We start from the raw sequence: 7,640 nt of genomic DNA on the forward strand, positions 1-7,640 counted from the left end.
CATTTGATTTGTGTTGAGTGTTGACTACTACTGAAGTTGTTGAATGTACAACGTACCTAAATGTCCGGGGATGTGTCTCAAATGGAACGCTGTAGACTAAGTAGTGCACTACTTTTTGACTAGGGCTATGTGGGACGTATCCCCAATGTCCCTTTCATAATAATAAAGGCCCAGTTGATTTGAATGTGGTTTGAAAAGGTGTAGCCTCATTGTTTTCCAGTTTATTTATATTTATATATATATATATGAGAGAGAGAGGGGTTTTTATATGTGTACAGTGCCTTGCGAAAGTATTCGGCCCCCTTGAACTTTGCGACCTTTTGCCACATTTCAAGCTTCAAACATAAAGATATAAAACTGTATTTTTTTGTGAAGAATCAACAACAAGTGGGACACAATCATGAAGTGGAACGACATTTATTGGATATTTCAAACTTTTTTAACAAATCAAAAACGGAAAAATTGGGCGTGCAAAATTATTCAGCCCCTTTAATTTCAGTGCAGCAAACTCTCTCCAGAAGTTCAGTGAGGATCTCTGAATGATCCAATGTTGACCTAAATGACTAATGATGATAAATACAATCCACCTGTGTGTAATCAAGTCTCCGTATAAATGCACCTGCACTGTGATAGTCTCAGAGGTCCGTTAAAAGCGCAGAGAGCATCATGAAGAACAAGGAACACACCAGGCAGGTCCGAGATACTGTTGTGAAGAAGTTTAAAGCCGTATTTGGATACAAAAAGATTTCCCAAGCTTTAAACATCCCAAGGAGCACTGTGCAAGCGATAATATTGAAATGGAAGGAGTATCAGACCACTGCAAATCTACCAAGACCTGGCCGTCCCTCTAAACTTTCAGCTCATACAAGGAGAAGACTGATCAGAGATGCAGCCAAGAGGCCCATGATCACTCTGGATGAACTGCAGAGATCTACAGCTGAGGTGGGAGCTGAGGTGGGAGACTCTGTCCATAGGACAACAATCAGTCGTATATTGCACAAATCTGGCCTTTATGGAAGAGTGGCAAGAAGAAAGCCATTTCTTAAAGATATCCATAAAAAGTCATTTAAAGTTTGCCACAAGCCACCTGGGAGACACCAAACATGTGGAAGAAGGTGCTCTGGTCAGATGAAACCAAAATTGAACTTTTTGGCAACAATGCAAAACGTTATGTTTGGCGTAAAAGCAACACAGCTCATCACCCTGAACACACCATCCCCACTGTCAAACATGGTGGTGGCAGCATCATGGTTTGGGCCTGCTTTTCTTCATCAGGGACAGGGAAGATGGTTAAAATTGATGGGAAGATGGATGCCAAATACAGGACCATTCTGGAAGAAAACCTGATGGAGTCTGCAAAAGACCTGAGACTGGGACGGAGATTTGTCTTCCAACAAGACAATGATCCAAAACATAAAGCAAAATCTACAATGGAATGGTTCAAAAATAAACATATCCAGGTGTTAGAATGGCCAAGTCAAAGTCCAGACCTGAATCCAATCGAGAATCTGTGGAAAGAACTGAAAACTGCTGTTCACAAATGCTCTCCATCCAACCTCACTGAGCTCGAGCTGTTTTGCAAGGAGGAATGGGAAAAAATGTCAGTCTCTCGATGTGCAAAATTGATAGAGACATACCCCAAGCGACTTACAGCTGTAATCGCAGCAAAAGGTGGCGCTACAAAGTATTAACTTAAGGGGGCTGAATAATTTTGCACGCCCAATTTTTCAGTTTTTGATTTGTTAAAAAAGTTTGAAATATCCAATAAATTTTGTTCCACTTCATGATTGTGTCTCACTTGTTGTTGATTCTTCACAAAAAAATACAGTTTTATATCTTTATGTTTGAAGCCTGAAATGTGGCAAAAGGTCGCAAAGTTCAAGGGGGCTGAATACTTTCGCAAGGCACTGTATATATATATATATATATATATGAGAGAGAGAGGGAGGTATATATATATATATAGAGAGAGAGAGGTTTATATATATAGAGAGAGAGAAGGGCGTGGGATGAATACTATCCTACACCAGCACTACTACAGCGTTGGTGTAACGGTCTGCTCTGAAGGCAGCAGCAGGAACCGCTGTGGATTGGACACACACACACACAACATCACAACCACACACACATACAACACCACAACCACACTACACACAACACCACAACCACAACACCACAACCAAACACACACACAACACCATAACCACACACACACACAACACCACAACCACACTACACTCCACCTTCTATTCCTTGGGGATCCATCATCGTCAAGTATGATTCCCCTCCACAGTTCCTGGAGGGTTCCAGTCAGTGTGTGAGGATATTTATATGGCGTGCCTGTTACACACCAGGATCTGCAGGGTTTACATATGTTATCTGAGATTCAGATTGATGATAGATAATCCAGGGTTTATATATGTTATCTGAGATTCAGATTGATGATAGATAATCCAGGGTTTATATATGTTATCTGAGATTCAGATTGATGATAGATAATCCAGGGTTTATATATGTTATCTGAGATTCAGATTGATGATAGATAATCCAGGGTTTATATATATTATCTGAGATTCAGATTGATGATAGATAATCCAGGGTTTACATATGTTATCTGAGATTCAGATTGATGATAGATAATCCAGGGTTTATATATGTTATCTGAGATTCAGATTGATGATAGATAATCCAGGGTTTATATATGTTATCTGAGATTCAGATTGATGATAGATAATCCAGGGTTTATATATGTTATCTGAGATTCAGATTGATGATAGATAATCCAGGGTTTATATATATTATCTGAGATTCAGATTGATGATAGATAATCCAGGGTTTATATATATTATCTGAGATTCAGATTGATGATAGATAATCCAGGGTTTATATATATTATCTGAGATTCAGATTGATGATAGATAATCCAGGGTGTATATATATTATCTGAGATTCAGATTGATGATAGATAATCCAGGGTTTATATATATTATCTGAGATTCAGATTGATGATAGATAATCCAGGGTTTATATATATTATCTGAGATTCAGATTGATGATAGATAATCCAGGGTTTATATATATTATCTGAGATTCAGATTGATGATAGATAATCCAGGGTTTATATATATTATCTGAGATTCAGATTGATGATAGATCATCCAGGGTTTATATATATTATCTGCATCATTTCGATGATTGGTATAATCCACTAGTAAAGTATATTGAGTTTTTATCAGGCTAAAGCAGATTATTCCAATGGGAGTTATCGACCAAGTGCTTGGTTCATACAATATTGTTCCCATAGATTGTGTATCTGTCAGTAGTGTTTGTGTAAAATAGCTGTGTGTGCGTTTGCCTCATGGTTGTGTGAGTACATGCACATCATGGTGTCATAGTGTGTGCTTTATAGGTGTGTGTGTGTCTGGAGTCCTGACCAGGTGTGTGTTTTATAGGTGTGTGTCTGGAGTCCTGACCAGGTGTGTGCTTTATAGGTGTGTGTGTGTCTGGAGTCCTGTCATGGTGTGTGTTTTATAGGTGTGTGTGTCTGGAGTCCTGTCATGGTGTGTGTTTTATAGGTGTGTGTCTGGAGTCCTGTCATGGTGTGTGCTTTATAGGTGTGTGTCTGGAGTCCTGTCATGGTGTGTGTTTTATAGGTGTGTGTCTGAAGTCCTGTCATGGTGTGTGTTTTATAGGCGTGTGTCTGGAGTCCTGACCAGGTGTGTGTTTTATAGGTGTGTGTCTGGAGTCCTGTCATGGTGTGTGTTTTATAGGTGTGTGTCTGGAGTCCTGTCATGGTGTGTGTTTTATAGGTGTGTGTCTGGAGTCCTGTCATGGTGTGTGTTTTATAGGTGTGTGTCTGGAGTCCTGTCATGGTGTGTGTTTTATAGGTGTGTGTCTGGAGTCCTGTCATGGTGTGTGTTTTATAGGTGTGTGTAACTCCAATGAATTTATCCTCTGCAGCAGAGGTAACCTTGGCTCTTCCTTTCCTGTGGCGGTCCTCATGAGAGACAGTTTCAGCACTTGAAGGTTTTTACGACTGCACTTTTTCCGCATTGACTGACCTTCATGTCTTAATGAAATGAGAGCCTGTCATTTCTCTTTGCTTATTTGAGCTGTTCTTGGTCTTTTACCAAATAGGTCTATCTGCTGTATTCCAACCCCTACCTTGTCACAACACAACTGATTGGCTCAAACGCATTAAGAAGGAAAGAAATTCCACAAATTAACTTTTAACAAGGATTTATTTAACACTTTGTTGGTTACTACATGATTCCATATGTGTTATTTCATAGTTGTGATGTCTTCACTATTATTCTACAATGTAGAAAATAGTTAAAAAGAAAAACCCTTGAATGAGTAGGTGTGTCTAAAACTTCTGACTGGTAGTGTGTATATATATATATTATATATATATTGGTAGTGTGTATATATATATATTATATATATATTTGTGTGTATATATAAAATATGTATTAACAACAAATCTAACACAATATAAAAACATATCTTATAAAACAGTATAACAAATTATTTTGGTGTGGCAGATAGCCTAGTGGTTAGAGCGTTGGACTTGTAACTGAAACGTTGCTGGATCGAATCCCCGAGCTGACATGGTAAAAATCTGTCGTTCTGCCCCTGAACAAGGCAGTTAACCCACTGTTCCCGGTAGGCCGAAATCAGAATTGAGCTGCCTGTGTAAACGCAGCCTACAAGCTTCAATATGAGGTCCTAAGCCTAGTATGAAAGTGCATCCTTGTAGATATGTGCCTTGGGGAAAGTTGAGCCAATGGCAAGTTGAGCAAATTGCATTTTGTCTTCCCAGGGCAAAGCAGTATCGTTGTTGTTACTGTATGAAGTAACAACAGGGCCTGGCCTGTGTTAAAATAAAGCTTAAAATTAAATATATACAAATAAATAATAATGTTTGGGTAATAAATCTATGCATGGTTTTAAAAAGGTAGTGGTAATATTGAATTCAGTACAGAACTTTGTAGGCAGATTAATTTACCCTGTCAAGAGACTACTTTTCTTGGACAAGCTATGTTTTTAAAATTGTAATGTTTACATGAATTCTGTTTATTTCCAAGGATACACAGTATCCTGAAATATATATCTAAAAAAATATTTGCCGCGATACGGAAGCCTATATCGGTCCGCTAATACATGACTAATATATAAATCAAATCAAATCAAATTTTATTTGTCACATACACATGGTTAGCAGATGTTAATGCGAGTGTAGCGAAATGCTTGTGCTTCTAGTTCCGACAATGCAGTAATAACGAGCAAGTAATCTAACTAACAATTCCAAAAAAAACTACTGTCATACACAGTGTAAGGGGATAAAGAATATGTACATAAGGATATATGAATGAGTGATGGTACAGAGCAGCATAGGCAAGATACAGTAGATGATATCGAGTATAGTATATACATATGAGATAAGTATGTAAACCAAGTGGCATAGTTAAAGTGGCTAGTGATACATGTATTACATAAGGATGCAGTCGATGATATAGAGTACAGTATCAACGTATGCATATGAGATGAACAATGTAGGGTAAGTAACATTATATAAGGTAGCATTGTTTAAAGTGGCTAGTGATATATTTACATCATTTCCCATCGATTCCCATGATTAAAGTGGCTGGAGTAGAGTCAGTGTCATTGACAGTGTGTTGGCAGTAGCCACTCAATGTTAGTGGTGGCTGTTTAACAGTCTGATGGCCTTGAGATAGAAGCTGTTTTTCAGTCTCTCGGTCCCAGCTTTGATGCACCTGTACTGACCTCGCCTTCTGGATGGCAGCGGGGTGAACAGGCAGTGGCTCGGTGGTTGATGTCCTTGATGATCTTTATGGCCTTCCTGTAGCATCGGGTGGTGTAGGTGTCCTGGAGGGCAGGTAGTTTGCCCCGGTGATGCGTTGTGCAGACCTCACTACCCTCTGGAGAGCCTTACGGTTGAGGGCGGTGCAGTTGCCATACCAGGCGGTGATACAGCCCGCCAGGATGCTCTCGATTGTGCATCTGTAGAAGTTTGTGAGTGCTTTTGGTGACAAGCCGAATTTCTTCAGCCTCCTGAGGTTGAAGAGGCGCTGCTGCGCCTTCCTCACGATGCTGTCTGTGTGAGTGGACCAATTCAGTTTGTCTGTGATGTGTATGCCGAGGAACTTAAAACTTGCTACCCTCTCCACTACTGTTCCATCGATGTGGATGGGGGGTGTTCCCTCTGCTGTTTCCTGAAGTCCACAATCATCTCCTTAGTTTTGTTGACGTTGAGTGTGAGGTTATTTTCCTGACACCACACTCCGAGGGCCCTCACCTCCTCCCTGTAGGCCGTCTCGTCGTTGTTGGTAATCAAGCCTACCACTGTTGTGTCGTCCGCAAACTTGATGATTGAGTTGGAGCGTGCATGGCCACGCAGTCGTGGGTGAACAGGGAGTACAGGAGAGGGCTCAGAACGCACCCTTGTGGGGCCCCAGTGTTGAGGATCAGCGGGAGGAGATGTTGTTGCCTACCCTCACCACCTGGGGGCGGCCCGTCAGGAAGTCCAGTACCCAGTTGCACAGGGCGGGGTCGAGACCCAGGGTCTCGAGCTTGATGACGAGCTTGGAGGGTACTATGGTGTTGAATGCCGAGCTGTAGTCGATGAACAGCATTCTCACATAGGTATTCCTCTTGTCCAGATGGGTTAGGGCAGTGTGCAGTGTGGTTGAGATTGCATCGTCTGTGGACCTATTTGGGCGGTAAGCAAATTGGAGTGGGTCAAGGGTGTCAGGTAGGGTGGAGGTGATATGGTCCTTGACTAGTCTCTCAAAGCACTTCATGATGACGGATGTGAGTGCTACGGGGCGGTAGTCGTTTAGCTCAGTTAGCTCATTCACATATATATCAATATACTTTACTAGTGGATATATATATATATATATATATATATATATATATATTATTATTGTTATTTTTCAGCACCACTACTTACCTAGGCTATGTGTGTGTGATTAATTCAATCAGTCATTCATTCATTCATTCGAGTATCTATATATGGGAGGGGAGAGAGGTAATGAGTCATGATTTTCAAACAGGTTTGACACACATTCACACCCTCTGTCAACTGACAGTATCCCACACAAACGTATTTGTTAAGGTTACTTCCGTGTCCTTTGTTTCAACATGTATGACGTTACTAAGTATCACTACATTTCCCCATTGTTTTTTATTCCGTTTTTGTTTGAGCCAGTGCTTTAATCCATTCTATCATCTGATTAGCATTGAAGGCATTCGATTAATCAATCTGTCCGGGACGCCCGATAAGGCGTGTTTTGCACCGGGCTGCCCCCCAGGCGTGAGCCAGGTACCCCATTCAAAGCCCATGGCGAAATTGGCTCAAAAACAAAAGTGACATAATTAAGCTCGTGGAGTAATGTAGTGTAGTGTATTATTTTTTCATGTGTTATGACATGAATAAGTGATTGTTTTTATATAAACGCTGGATATGCCTTCCAAATGAAAAATAATTAAAAAAATTCAAACATATTTTTTATTGAAAGTGATGTATGTTTCTGGACGATGCACCATGCTGCCTTATTGACAACACGAACCGGGCAGCGCAAGATTACCGTTCCATTTGAGAACGACGCTCCTCC

The sequence above is a fragment of the Oncorhynchus tshawytscha genome, linkage group LG16, assembly GCF_018296145.1.
Source record: "Oncorhynchus tshawytscha isolate Ot180627B linkage group LG16, Otsh_v2.0, whole genome shotgun sequence".
Lineage (NCBI taxonomy): Eukaryota > Metazoa > Chordata > Actinopteri > Salmoniformes > Salmonidae > Oncorhynchus > Oncorhynchus tshawytscha.